Source organism: Triticum dicoccoides, chromosome 2B (genome assembly GCF_002162155.2).
Source record: "Triticum dicoccoides isolate Atlit2015 ecotype Zavitan chromosome 2B, WEW_v2.0, whole genome shotgun sequence".
NCBI lineage: Eukaryota > Viridiplantae > Streptophyta > Magnoliopsida > Poales > Poaceae > Triticum > Triticum dicoccoides.
Window position 1 is genome coordinate 738049001 of NC_041383.1, and position 16281 is coordinate 738065281.

Sequence of the window (16281 nt, forward strand, 5' to 3'; positions counted from 1 at the left end):
ATAAAGTTGAGTCGGACTCAATGCCCGACCACTGCAGAAGATAGAGAGAAAATGAAAGGAGTTCCCTATGCTTCAGCCATAGGCTCTATCATGTATGCAATGCTGTGTACCAGACCTGATGTGTGCCTTGCTATTAGTTTGGCAGGGAGGTACCAAAGTAATCCAGGAGTGGGTCACTGGACAGCGGTCAAGAACATCCTGAAATACCTGAAAAGGACTAAGGATATGTTTCTCATATATGGAGGTGACAAAGAGCTAGTCGTAAATGGTTACGTCGATGCAAGCTTTAACACTGATCCGGACGATTCTAAATCGCAAACCGGATACGTATTTTTATTAAACGGTGGAGCTGTAAGTTGGTGCAGTTCTAAACAAAGCGTCGTGGCGGGATCTACATGTGAAGTGGAGTACATAGCTGCTTCGGAAGCAACAAATGAAGGAGTCTGGATGAAGGAGTTCATTTCCGATCTAGGTGTTGTACCTAGTGCATCGGGACAAATGAAGATCTTCTGTGACAATACTGGTGCAATTGCCTTGGCAAAGGAATCCAGATTTCACAAGAGGACCAAGCACATCAAGAGACGCTTCAATTCCATCCGGGACCAAGTCCAAGTGGGAGACATAGAGATTTGCAAGATACATACGGATCTGAATGTTGCAGACCCGTTGACTAAGCCTCTCTCACGAGCAAAACATGTTCAGCACCAACACTCCATGGGTGTTAGAATCATTATTATGTAATCTAGATTATTGACTCTAGTGCAAATGGGAGACTGAAGGAAATATGCCCTAGATGCAATATTAAAGTTATTATTTATTTCCTCATATCATGATAAATGTTTATTATTCATGCTAGAATTGTATTAACCGGAAACATGATACATGTGTGAATACATAGACAAACATAGTGTCACTAGTATGCCTCTACTTGAACTAGCTCATTGATCAAAGATGGTTATGTTTCCTAACCATAGGCATGTGTTGTCATTTAATTAATGGGATCACATCATTAGGAGAATGATGTGATTGACTTGACCCATTCCGTTAGCTTAGCACTTGATCGTTTAGTATGTTGCTATTGCTTTCTTCATGACTTATACAAAGTTCCTGCAACTATGAGATTGTGCAACTCCCGTTTACCGGAGGAACACTTTGTGTGCTACCAAACGTCACAACATAATTGGGTGATTATAAAGGTGCTCTACAGGTGTCTCCAAAGGTACATGTTGAGTTGGCATAATTCGAGATTAGGTTTTGTCACTCCGATTGTCGGAGAGGTATCTTTGGGCCCTCTCAGTAATACTCATCACCTAAGCCTTGCAAGCATTGTAACTAATGAGTTAGTTATGAAATGATGTATTACGGAACGAGTAAAGAGACTTACCGATAACGAGATTGAACTAGGTATTGGATATCGACGATCGAATCTCGGGCAAGTAACATACCGATGACAAAGGGAACAACTTATGTTGTTATGCGGTTTGACCGATAAAGATCTTCGTAGAATATGTAGGAACCAATATGAACATCCAGGTTCCGCTATTGGTTATTGACCGAGAACAGTTCTAGGTCATGTCTACATAGTTCTCGAACCCGTAGGGTCCGCACGCTTAACGTTACGATGACAGTTTTATTATGAGTTTATAAGTTTTGATGTACCGAAGGTTGTTCGGAGTACCGGATGTGATCACGGACATGACGAGGAGTCTCGAAATGGTCAAGACATAAAGATTGATATATTGGACGGATATATTTGGACACCGGAAAGGTTCTGGATGAGATTGGGACTATACCGGAGTTCCGGTGGGTTACCGGAACCCCCCGGTAAGTATATGGGCCTTATTGGGCCTTAGTGGAAGGGAGGGAGAAGGAGCAAAGGAGGGGGCGCCCCCCCCAAGCCCAATCCAAATTGGGAAGGGGGCCGGCCCCCCCTTTCCTTCTTCCCTCCCCTCTCTTCCTTCCCTCTCCTACTCCTAATAGGAAAGGGGGGCCAAACCTACTTGGAGTAGGTTTGCCCCCCCTAGGGCGCGCCTCCCCTCTTGGCCAGCCCCCTCCTCCTCTCCCCCTTTATATACGGAGGATGGGGCCACCCCATAGACACAAGTTGATCTACGGATCGTTCCTTAGCCGTGTGCGGTGCCCCCCTCCACCATATTCCACCTCGGTCATATCGTCGCGGAGTTTAGGCGAAGCCCTGCGCCGGTAGAACATCATCATCGTCACCACGCCGTCGTGCTGACGGAACTCATCCCCGATGCTTTGCTGGATTGGAGCTCGGGGAACGTCATCGAGCTGAACGTGTGCTGAACACGGAGGTGCCGTACGTTCGGTGCTTGGATCGGTCGAATCGTGAAGACGTACGACTACATCAACCGCGTTGTCATAACGCTTCCGCTTACGGTCTACGAGGGTACGTGGACAACACTCTCCCCTCTCGTTGCTATGCCATCACCATGATCTTGCGTGTGCGTAGGAATCTGTTTGAAATTACTACGTTCCCCAACAGAGTGTGCCAGAAACTGAGGCCCTTAGAAGGTCTACAAGACCCAGAAAGTCAGCTATTTCTACTGACTTTAAAGTTTATAACACAGAAATGGTTCATATGGAAAAAAGATCCCACCTCATATGAAGAAGCCATGAGAAGCCCTCATTCATCAAAGTGGATGAAGGCAATGGAAGACAAGATGAAATCGATGAGTTCCAAAGTTGTTTTGGACTTAGAGAAAATTCCTAAAGGAGCCAAAATGGGTCTACAAAATTAAGTATGACTCTAAAGAAAATGTAGAAAAGTATAAAGCATGACTCGTGGCAAAAGGATTTACACAAAGAGAAGGGATAGATTGCAACGACACATTTTCTCCAGTCTCATGTAAGGATTCCTTCAGAATCATAATGGCATTAGTTGCTCATTTTGATTTAGAGTTACATCAAATGGGTGTTAAGACGACATTTCTGAATGTTGATTTAAAAGAAACGGTCTACATGAAACAAACCAAGGGTTTTATCATGGAAGGCAAGGAAAATATGGGATGCGGCCTGAAGAAATCCATTTATGGATTAAGACAAGCCTCTAGACAGTGGTATCTAAAATATAATCAAACGATTAAAGTTTTGGATTTAAAGAAAATATTGAGGATAATTGCATCTATGCAAAGTTTAAAAATGGGAAATATATTTTCCTAATCTTGTATGTGGATGATATCCTGCTTGCTAGCAGTGATGTTAGTCTACTACAAGAAACAAAGAAGTTCTTATCCTTGAATTTTGACATAACAGGTCTTGGTGAAGCATCATATGTTTTGGGCACAGAAATTCACTGAGATAGAAACAATGGAGTCTTAGGACTATCGCAGAAAACATATTTAGAAAAGGTTCTTAAAAAGTATAATGTGCATGCGAGTAAAGCCACACCTGCTCCTATAGTAAGGGCGATAGTTTTGGGAAATTTCAATGTCCCAAGAACCAATACGAGATCAATCAAATGAAAGCAGTACCATATGCTTCGGCAGTTGGCAGCTTACAGTATGCACAAGTGTGCACTCGCCCTGGCTTAGCCTTTATCACCGGGGTACTCGGTAGATATAAAGAGAATCCAGGCATAGAGCACTGGAAGATGGTAAAGAAAGCATTGCGTTATGCGCAAGACACGAAGGACTACATGCTAATATACATGAGAACTGATTCCCTAGAGATAAAAGGGTATTCATACGCAGATTTGGGGGGGGGGACAAAGATGATAGAAAATCCATGTCAGGATACATATTCACCCTCGCTGGGGGAGCTATTTCGTGGAAAAGCTCCAAACAGCCAATAGTTGCATCATCCACAATGTATGCAGAATTCATAGCATGCTTCGAAACCACCAGGCAGGAGATATGGCTAAAGAATTTTGTACCCGACTTGAAAGTGGTAGATTGTATTCACAAACCACTAAAGATGTACTGTGATAACCAGCCTGCAGTATTTTACGCTCACAACAACAAGTCGAGTAATGCTGCCAAAATAATAGAGATAAGGTAGTATGTTGTGAAAGATAAAATTCAGGATCAAACTATAAGTCTCGAGCATATAAGGACAAAAGATATGCTTGCGGATCCGCCAACGAATGGCTTACCACCCAATGTGTTCAAGGAACACTTAGCCGGCATAGGTTTAAGGGAAAGCCTTATGATTCCTGGATAGGCCCAAAAGAAACAGAATTTGTTACTGAACAAAACATATGTTGTAGTTGTATGATTCTATCGGCATTTAAGCTGTGACGATGAAACATGCTCTATGTACCAATATGTGATGAAATAAATAAACTAAAAAGTATAAGGTTAAAAGTAAAGTTGAGATCAAGGGGGAGAATGTTAGGTTGATCTCTCTCCCGTTCGAGCCCAACGGGTCGAACGGGCCCTTGCATCGCGCCCTGATCGAGGGCGCCCAACCAAACCATGGTTGGTGGGCCCCTGTGACCCGTGCTATATAAATAGAGGTGGGGGCCGGGGCACGACTAACGAGGTTAATCGCTGCCACAAACCCCACCGAACACTCCCTACCGATCTAGGGTAAGCGCGGTGCTCACGGGAAGCTCACCACCTCGTCATCCACTCTCTGCCATCACCGGCCACCGTCACCATGGCCGGCACCGGGAGTTCCTCGTCTGGACAAGCAGAAGGTAGGTTTACCGGATTGATCTAACCTATCCGATCCAAAGTGACACTATCACGATGATCCATTGAGTGTGTTGTAAATTCATTTGTTGTGTATGTAGTATATGTTGATAATTTAGTATTCTATATATATGGGAAGATTGACGGGGTTTTCTGAAGTTCTAAAATTGTTTGGGAGGCAAATTTTGTGAAGAAGTTTTGACTGAATTTGGTTTTGGTTACATTCTGGCTGATAACATTGTTTGTCATCGACGATTCACGATTCTCTTGAATGATTGCTTGTGCATGTCTTTGTATTTGTAACAATGGCTGGGTGTTAGTTTTATCCGAACGAGACATGCTTCTCTTGTTTGCTACAAACAATATGACAAATTTAGCACAGATCTCATTCAGCCCGTGACACCTCATGCAACCTACCAAAAAGATATTCAGCTTGACCAGTCTCACAGCACACAAGCAACCAAACACACATCTCCATGTACCATTGCATTAGCTCATCCAGGCCACACTCAGCCAACATGCTAGATGCGATGCAGCCAATGTGACCCAGGCAACCAAACACGCCCCATATTTTTCTCCAACTTGACTTAGGCCGTGTTCGGCAGCCCTCCACTCCTGGAGCGGCCGGAGCGGAGCGGCCTGCAGCGTATTTCTCTGGAGTCGTCAAATCGGCGCTCCGCCCGCTCTCGTATTTTACGGAGCTGGAGAGCTGCCGAACAGGGCCTTACTCGCCAAATCACAAAAAAATTGAAAATAATTGTACTACGGATTCTTTGTTATCTCGAGGAAAAAAAACTATATCGCAATTGTTCTAACTCATGATTCAGTCGAATTTTTAGAATTTCAGATTCATAGTTTGAAATGTTTCACACCAGCAACAAGGCAGACGTGTGCAGGTTTTTTTTTTTTGCGGGTGCAGCTTTTCGGAGAGGAAATGACTGTTGCTTGACGATGTAGCTCTGGGGAAGCTGTGGCACGTCGGAGCTGGAGACCGAAAGGTGGCCACGTTTTCCCGCAAGTAGCTAGCTAGGCTAGGCGAGCAGCCTAGGAACCTTTTCAACGCCCTACAGTCCGCCTACGCCTGGCAGTAGAAACAGTAGTATCCGCCGCACGGTGGAGCCCACCTTCGTTACGCGAACGTACGCATCGACTGCAACGTGCGTGTTGCGCGTGTCGGGTAAGTACGCACGGTGTACCCACCCGTCGGATTATTTCGTTCCTGGAGTACTACGCGCTTCCGTGTATATGAGGGTCTGCATCTATACTATGTTCGAAAGGAAAAAAAATACTACCCGCTTCATCAGCTTTTTCAAGTGCCGTTCGCGCAACGTACTACGTGCCCTGTAGCGCAGCGCAGAGCGATTCATGGAGGGCACCATGATACCGGGTGGAAACTTGGCGCCGCGTTCCTCCTCTCCCGTCGGTATTTAGGCCAACTCCAACGCACCAATCCCAAACGGACATTCGTTTCCGTCCGTTTTTCATCCATTTGTGGCAGAAAACAGATTCAAACGTCCTTTTTGCGGTTGTGCGTCCAACAGGACGACCGCAACCCGAACTGTCTGTTTTGTTGGACACGAATATAAAACCTCAAAACCGAGATAAACATTGGAAATAACTAAAAACCATTAATATACACATTAAAACGTTCACATTACCCAGGCTTCGCACATTAATATAAACAAAAACATTTCAAAAAACTAGATAGGGGCCGTGGCCCCGTCTACTCGTTGTCGTCGTCACCGGTGAGGTCAACATATGAAGGCGGCTGCCAGAGGTGGGATGGTGGCGCCTGCACAACCACTTTGCGCGCGCGGAATGGCGACCACTGGCCAGCGTCCACCTCAGGCATGCACGGCAGGTCTCCGTCCACGTTCAGAACTGCCCGACCAATGCCGGGTTCCATCCCGTTGGCACCTCCGTCGCCGCCTCTAGCCGCACCTCCTCCATGGCCTCCTCCTTGATGTAAGCGTCGAGCTCGGGGAAGGCGACGTCGCCGGCCGCTGACGGGCCAGCATCGCCTCGAGGCCGTGCAATTGCCGCTCGTCCTGGCTGTGGAGGGACTCCTGCAGCACCTGCCTCATCATGTCCTCCTGCTCGGCGGACGTCATTGGCTCGGGTGGTGGCGGGGACGGAGACGGCGACGGTGTACGGGTGAGACCGCGAACCAGCCTGCGCCCGCGCGGCTGGGGCCGGCTGGGAGCGCGCGCGGCGGTCAGAGCGCGCCCTCTGCGGGCTCGATGGACGACCTGCAACGTACGACTGTCGCTAGACATCGTGCTCATCGCGGAGCCACGTATCCAGCGACGAGTCGACGATGTACCTCCAGTCGTCGATAAGGTCCCGGGGCAGGCGGGCGTGGCGACGATTGATCTCCTCCCGAGGGACGCAGCCGCTCACCGGGACCGGCGGGATAGGCACCCGATCCGCGGGGGAGGTGCCAGTTGTTGGGGAGGGGCACATCGCCCCGCAGCAGTAGCGTGCGCGTCTCCCAGTACCTCTTGCAGACCTCCGCCTTCACGTACGGCCGCTGGTGAGGTGGGGCATTGTCTGCCGTGACATGAAATGCGGGCGGTGGAGGTGGAGGTGGAGTAGCGGAGCGGCGACGCCGGCCGGATGACGACCCGGCCTCGTGGTCGTGCCTCGTCTTGCGACCAGGGAACCAGCGGCCCGACATTGTCGCTGGCGGGGAGGTGGAGGAGCGGCGGGCTAGGGTTTGGCTGTATGGTTTCGAGGGGGCACGCGTCGCCGGAGTGGGGAAGTGGAAGTGTGGACTCCCACGATCCACTTTCACATTAAAAAGGACAACGACCGCTCGACTGGGGTGGCTGCCAAGTGGGCCCGCCCGCATGTGCGCCGTAAATGTGGGTGATGGGTGGTAGGTGGGCGGCTGCTGCACGGGCCCGAAGCAGACACCGAACGAGCGCGTGGGCATCTGCTCGTCATCCGTGTGGACGCAAATTCGACGGAAGTTTGAGGTGGAAATGGAGCGGTCTGGACATGAAACGAACATAAAATGGGAATGGGGTCGCGCGTTGGATCGTGTGGTCTGTCCATTTTGGCCCAAACGGATAGACGCGGGCGGGATGAGGTCGCGCGTTGGAGTTGGGGTTACTCCGGCGCGCGACGTCCGACGTGGACGGCGGATGCGAGGGGTTCGACGGAGGGGGCTTCGGCCGGTGAGGCCGCAAGCAAGTGGAGGGCGGCTGGCAGGGGTGGAAGGCAGCGGCCACGTACGTGAGCGGGAGTACGGGCAACCCTGCGTGCGTCCTATCTCCTATGGCACTGGCGGGCAGAGGAGAAGAAGGCAGCTGGAGTCAATGCGGTTGCATCGATGGATCGGTCGCCCGTTGCCCTCTGCCGGTCGCAATCGGTCGTCGCCGCCGGAAGCCAGCCCGGCCGTAGGCGTGTGCCATTAATGGTAGTAGAGTGGGATCCTGCGACGCAGCGCGTGCCAGCGGGAAATGCTTTTGAAGCTCTCAAGTTACCGGATTCTTTTTTTTTTTTAGGGGTAAGTTACCGGATTCTGTTGCCATGTTTAGCGTGAATTTGGGTTTTTTTTACGTTCGCTCGTGTCAGATTGTTGTTCCAGTACTGATCAGTGCGCGTTGTGATTGCAAGTTAATGGCGCCCAACGCACTGAACCCACGTTAATGGCGCCCGACGCACTGAACGCACGTTAATGCCGCACGCCAGCACGTAGTAAGTCAAGTCCTGTATCCTCCTGCTGCATAAAGCTGTCATTACCGCGACTGATTTCCTGTTAACATCCGTGTACGGAGTGCGAGTTAAATTATTTTTTCAAGGATGCTGTGCGAGTTAATTAAGCTGGACGCAGGCACGCAGGCAGCCACCGGCTAAATGAGAGTTAACGCTGCTGCGGGGAAAGCCTTTTCGAGGATTCGGGCACAGACCATCGCCCTGTTACCACGGAGTAAATGCTTGCGGTGTGGTACTAAGATCACTACAGTATATAGTTTTTTTTTTGCAGGGTCAGTATATAGCTTTTAAATCAAGGAACAGTAACTCAAAACGTGCAGTGCATGCTCTTCTCTTTTTGTCGTGCTACGTTGTTGGATGTCAGCGCAGACTAGGGATGCACTGCAAATCGGGGCAATGGAGCATGGCCGATTTTCCCGCGTAGACACGTTCCCCGCCCGTGGTGCCCCAGTGGTCACGCGCTGCGCTGAAAAGTTCGTCTCAGTTAGTAGCTACAGTCCTGTCCAAGGCCCTTATTTTTATTACCACTATACTCTGAAGTGCAAATTTCGTGCTTATATGGAGATAATTCCTCGGCTGAGTAAATATTGACTAGCCGTGGCCGGGTGATTTTTTTTACCACGATCACGCTTGTTTTGGTGGTCTTTCAGCACGTCGATGCGGATGCAATGTGGGTGGTAGCAGAGGCCACGTGAGCGGAGTACGGCCAAACCACCTGACCTGCGTGCGCCCTATGGCAGGGGAAATGAGGGTAGATGGAGTCAATGCCGTGGCGCCGGTCGCACTTAGTCGTCGACGCCGGAAGCGGCCAAATTTCATGTTTTGACCCTTTTTGCATACTATTTCAGGATCTGACTCCTTTATGGAAAAATTTCGGCATCTGATCCTTTTGCGTACCGCCAGGGGCTGTGGCGGTAGGCTTGCACTACCTACCGCCATGGGCCCTGGCGGTAGGACCCTGGACGGCGACTGACGGCCGTTTGGTCCTGCTGACGTGAAAAAGGGGCCCTACCGCCAGGTGCCCTGGCGGTAGGTTATTTAAGCCTACCGCCGGAGCCTCTGGCGGTACGGTCCTGTGTGGTGGATAAGGTGGGGAGGGGCTGGATATTTCCTTCCCCACTCCTCATCCACTCATTCAGCCCACCTACTCCTCACCTCTCCCCCTAGGTCAAGTCTCCCTCCTCTCTCTTTCAAGCACAAAAGCTTCTCAAATCTCTCTCATTTGTTAGAGATTTCTCCGGTGGATTTTTACCATTTTCATCACCCAAGGTAGCTCTCTCATTTCCCCTCATTTTGATTGGTTGATATCTTTGTTTTGCTTGCATTTGCTCATTTGGTTGCAAACCCTAGCTCATGTGGTCAAATCAATTCATATGATCTATTTAGGGTTATGTTTGTGATTTCCTTATGTATGATGTGCTTAATTGCTTGTAGAATAGTTTGTGTACCTAGATCTAGTGCTAGTATTAGTGTACATAATTAGGGTTGGGTTAGGCTTAAGAAAGCAATTAAACCTAAGTTTACTTTAATAGCAACTTCTCGAAATGTAGGATGGCGCGGTTCATTTTCTTTGAAGCTTCTGCTGAGGCGGCGGCGAACCGTGAAGGCGAATTGATTGAGGAAAAGATGAACTTGTGGGTGAAAGCCATTGATGCGTTGAATGCGGAGTGTAGGGCATTTTCACATTATTATTTCAATAATGACCGTTCAGAAAATTTTATCAAAAAAAAGGAGAGGCAGATGGAGAAGCTCAAGACGGTGGAAAAGAATTGTAGGCGTGATCTTGCAATGCAAATTGCATTGTGTGTGACAAGGGGACAATATGTTGAGATAGACACGGGAAATCATGGTCAGGTCATTGATTGGTTAGTTCGCCAACCATTCTCGTCGGACGAGAAGCGGGCTTCCCGTTGGGCATGGGTCAAAGAAAGAAATGATGTTATTTGTTGCAACCCGGGACCGTATGCCACGTAGAATTGCATGAGGCTATGTAATCTTTGTCATTTGAACTGTAATGACATGTACCCTTTGCTTGGTCGTCATTTGAACCACTATGACTTGTACCCTTAACATTTGAACTCATTAAGAACTTGGTGTTGTATGTCATATCAAGTAATCAAGTGTTGTACTTCATTGAATTTATTTTGTGTTTTGTTATATGTCATCTTAAGCCCGTATATTCATGTAGGATGGACATTCGATCCATGATTATGAACATAGCGTGTGAGAAGCTCATGTCGGAGTGACACCGTTGCTTGAAGAGGGAATGTGAAGCATGGTTGAAGAGTTGTGATGAGGCAAATGCGGCCATGAAGGATTTCAACAAGTATCACTTTATCGAGGAACCTTCTGATGCTAAGGAGAAAAAAGCTTTTCGAAAGCGTGTGAAGGAAAAAAGGAAGATGCTTAACGAGCTACAAGAGCAGGAATATGCTTGCAGACACACTTTGGCAATTGAGATTGCGTTCACTGCTAGCAAAGAAGAATCCCGTGAGATGGACTTGAGGAAACCCGGCCAGGTCAAAGGATGGGCAATCAAACAAGGCGTGTTAGAGAATCCCGCCCGCCGTGCTGCATGGGCCTGGTTCCGTGAAGCGAATGGTGTGTTGGTTCATTGGGCAGGATCCACCGACTTTCAACTGAAGCGTAATCAAGCGTGTGACGAACAAATTGAACGTCTGATAAGTATGAGAAATATGTTACCTGTTTAGGAAATGTGTCGTTGAGCTTGAGCTTCTAGTTTGAACCGATGTCATCTGAACCTGGCCATGTTTTAATTAGTTTCAACATGTGTTATTCGTGGATGTAATGAACTATGTTGAGTTGAGTTATGTATGTGTTTGCGAGATGATCATTCTACTATTTTATAGAAATGGGTTATTGTTCTAACATTCGACAGATGGGGCAGAACAGAATGGAGGAGAGGGATCAAACCCTACCGCCACAGGCATTGGCGGTAGGTTGCAGGACCCTACCGCCGGGGATCATGGTGGACCCTACCGCCAGGGTTCTCGTTTCTACCGTCACAGAAAGTTTACCCCCCTACCGCCATGCTCCTCGGCGGTAGGGTCCTGCAACCTACCGCCAATGCCTGTGGCGGTAGGGTTTGATCCTACTGCCAGGGTGCTCGTTTTCTTCGTCACAGTAGGTTGGCCACCCCTACCGCCACGTGTTCTGGCGGTAGGATCCACCAACCTACCGCCGGGGTCTATGGCGGTAGGGTTGATAACTGTGAAAACAGAGCACTCTGTTCTTTTCTGTCCCTTTTACCAGCATAATAGTTTTCAATAAAAAACATGACAAATCACAGAATATGCTGACAAACTGAATTCATTCACGACACCAAATTCAATACAAATGGCAAATTCATTCAGGACAAGTTCACGACATATGCATTCTTGCATTAGTACTACATAGTTCATGATAAATTTGGCATGGCTTCATCCAGTTACATGACGAGTCCACCGAAGCGAAGGCTTTACTTAGTCATACGGGGCCATTTCCCCTTCTTGTCACGTGCCTCATCCTCCTCTTGTGCCTTGCGAGCCTTTGCAAGCTTTCTTGCCCTCTCCTCCTCACGAGCAAGCTTTGCTTGGCGTGCCCTCTCCTCCTCTCGTTGCTTGCGCTCCATCCTCTCCTTCTGACGACGCTCTTCCTCCAAGCCTCTTTGAAACCTTTCTTCGAACAGGCGCTGGCGCCTAAGACAATCTTGATATTGGTCCTTCTGGACATCTTCTGGCACTTCATGATCTATCCACGTGAAGTACTTGCATAGAGGAGGCAGTGACTGCATACAAAATGGATGTTAGAGTTGACACACATTTTAGTGTAACATGTTACTTCTCTAGCATACCGGTGGTTGGTCATAGGCATGAGTTGGAAGCGCACGATCATAAGCATAGTTGGGGCATACAAAATATCTCCTTCCTTCCGTCCATGACTTCTTTTGGTCGGTGGACACCTTCACCTTGCAAACATCTCCACACCAACATGGCGGAATCTTCACATCTTTCTCCTTCACCTTGTCCAAAGATGCGTTCTCCCACTTGTGCGGCATTTCTTCTTTGTTAGCACGCGGTGGCCTCGTCATGGAATCGGATGAAGCCATGCCTACAACAATTAAAGATGTTAAGTCAAAAATGAACACATTGACATGTAAAGAGTCAAATATATTAAAACTGAACACATGAACACATGAACATATTAAAAGTAGTACCATTCATATTATTTCAACCATCTGGATTGAGCAACACGTCGATAGGCCTTCCCCTATCAACCCGACGTGTCCTAGAACCACCGGATCCATGGCCACGACCCACTCCAAGGCTAGTCCGTCCTCCACGGCCACGACCACCTCCAAGGCTAGTACTTCCTCCACGACCACGGCCACCTCCAAGGCTAGCCCTTCCTCCACGGCCACGGCCATCTCCAAGGCTAGTCCTCCGTCCACGTGTTTGACTAGTGCTTGTGTTGGTTATAGGTTTCTTGCATGTCCTAACATTGTGTCCTGTGTCATTGCATTCTCCACAATTGTTGTTCTTCGGTGGCTCCATGAAATGACCACTACCAAATTGCTTCATTCCGGTGTATCCAGCTAGATCATCCATATCACTTCGGAATCTCTTCTTTCTTCTTCTTCCCCTCATAGGCACCATGAGTGCGGGATCTGGCACAATGTCTGGCCCAACATAATCAGGCCACTGTGAGGCATCAAGGAAAGGATTGAACCGAGGCACCCACGTCAACCTTGTTTGTTCCAATGTGAACTCATGCAACCGCACCGTTGTGCCATCGGATACGGGCAAGTTTCTCGCCCGTGTTGCGGTCATCAAATGCGAGCAAGGCCAATGATACTTGTGTGGCCTCTCACACTGGCACCAACGGTTTTTGATGTGCAGCTCGTAAGCAACTCCACCATAAGACCTACCGTCCCTTGTTGTCCCACCCGGCTCATCGATTTGATAGATTATTTCTTTTTCATTATATTTGACCACTTGTTGTTTGGAGGACTTCCGCGCTTGATGCGACAGCCAATCGTGAACCTTGAATGGATAGTCCATCTTCTCCCCGATCCACTTGGCCGTGCTTTCTGAATGCTTTAGGAAGTACTCATTGAGCTTGATGAAAGTGTACTTGAGTATTGCGGTCACCGACAAGGAACGGACACCCTCCAACACATTGTTGAAGCATTCCACCATGTTGCTTGTCATGTCCCCATACCGCATACCTCCTTCATCGTAAGCGCGTGACCACTTTTCTTTATCCGGCTCGTGCCTAAGCAAAAATTCTTTCCCCCCTTTGTTCTTCTCTAAAGTCTTGAGGAGTTTATCATATCGGCTTTTGTATGTGTCGGTGTTGAATGCAACACAAACTAGGGTAAGGTCTTTGCAAAACTCCTTGCTCTTGCATGTCTGATAAAAGTTTGCAACAAAGTGTCTCATGCACCAACGGTGGTGAAGCTTTGGAAGACCAAGAATATCAACTTCTATTGCTTTGAGAATCACATGATGGCGATCTGATATAATGCATACCTCTCGGTTGCCTATAACCTTGGTTCTCACATGCCCCATGAACCACTCCCAATTATCATCGTGCTTCGAAGGCACCAAGGCAAATTTCACCGGCAACACATTATCATTTGAAGAGTGGGCCATCGCCACCATCAATGTGCCCTTGTATTTGTCGGTCAAGAATGTACCATCTATAGACAAGATCGGGCGACAATACTTGAATGCCTCAATGCATTGTCCAAAGCTCCAGAAGGCACGACGAAACACACCGTCAATTGACTCCACCCGATGGCGCATTCCCGGGTTTCGATGAGCAATGGCTGCCAACATCTTGGGCAAAATGTTATATGCGGCCTCATAATCACCATGCAACATCCTAATAGCGTTTCCTTCGCCATCCATGCCTTCCCATACTTGACCGTGTATCCGAATTGTTCCTCAATCGAAGAAATGAGAAACTTGAGCTTCACGGTTGGATCATGTGCTATTTGATGCAACAATTTGTATCCTAGATACTCAGACGTGAGTTGACGGTGTCCTTTGCTTTGGTCTGCCTTGTCCGGGGGTACGCACGTGTGACTGCCAACATGACTCTTCAACACCCATTGCCCGGTTTCTTTGATTTTTCTACCACAGACCTTCCATTTGCAACCTTCTTGGTCACATTTGACTGTGTACCAAACTTTTTGATTGGAATGAGCAACAACAAACGTCCTATGGTTCCTAATGGCATAGTCACACAACCATATCTTGAACTCTACCAAAGAACCAAACTTGATGCCTCTCTTCAAATGTGCATTCTCATCCTCATTTTGTGGCTGAGGATCACTGAATTTGGGGCACGGTGTTGGCTCCGAAAACCCGAATCTCAGCCCACCATCAACAACGGCATTGTCCGCAAGACTCACATCCCGAAACAACGGCGGCCCTCTCTCCTTGCCGGTCACCTTCTTGTAGATTTCATTTTCTTGCGCAGTCAACCCATCCTCATCCAATTCTTCCTTCGGACCCTCGTTATCCGAGTTATACCCACACATACGGTTGTAAGGGAGGGTACGGTCCATATCTTGTTGCCTCACAATGACATCCAAATTACCAATTGGATTGTAATGGATCTCTTCATTCTCCGCGTAAGCATCCTCTTGAGCAACAATAGCATCATCATCAACATGACCACTAGCATCTTCTTCAACATGAGGAATAGCATCATGACAGAGTACTATGGCGCTAGCATTGATATGATCTTCATTGGGTTGGCTACTTGGTGGTTGTCTCGAACAATTGGGGATATACACCTCGGCACTATAATCATGTATTGGGGAGGATGCATTGTGGTTGAGATCAATTTGCAAGGGAGGCGGAGGATCAACCTTTGTGGCAAAGATCTCAAGAGACTTGTCTTGTGATGCGTCTACTTTTTTCCTTGTAGACATTCCAATGCAATTGGGAGGTGATGGGCATACTCTTTAATCGGGACTTTACTCCCAATCCAACGTCATACCTCCCAATAAGCTTAACCTCGGCATTTGGGTCATTCCAATATAACACGCTTCTCACTTTAACTACAAAATCATCAAAGCTTGGACTTGTGTCAGAAACCATAGCCTCTTCCCCTTCATCGTCATTTCCAAGCATAAATGTCTCTTGTCCAAATAATGAACATTTACGAGCTTATGCATCTAAGAAATTGGAAACAGTATAATCAATCCATATATGTCATCCAACCAACTCAAATGGACAAATTGACTAAATTTTGCACAAATTGAACAAGTACCTACTATTCATACTCAAGTTAACCTAACCATTAACCCTAACCCTAACCATAACTCCAACATACCAACTACAACCCTAACCCCCAACATAACCCAAACCCTAACCCTAACCCTAACACTAACCCTAGCCATAAATGCATCATAAATGCACACAACAAGATCAACACCTAGGGTTTGCAACCAAATGAGCAAATGCAAGCAAAACAAAGATCTCAACCAATCAAAAGGAGGGGAAATGGGGGAGGTACCTTGGGTGATGAAAATGATCTGGATCCACCGGTGAAATCTCAAGCAAATGGAGGGGATCTAGTGGGGGTTTGTGAGGGGGAGAGAGAGGGAGGAGAGGAGCTGAGCACGGGGAAGAAGATGAGTGGAGAAGAAGAGTGGTGGTGGGGCCCACAAACCAACCCCTCCCACCTTATCCACCACACATGACCCTACCGCCAGAGGCTCCGGCGGTAGGCTTCAGTACCCTACCGCCATGGGCCCTGGCGGTAGGCCCTTTTCCACGTCACCCCGGGCAAACGGCCTTCAGGCGCCGTTAAGGAACCTACCGCCGGGGCCGCTGACGGTAGGTTGTACAATCCTACCGCCACGGTTCCTGGTGGTAGGCGAAAGGGTAAA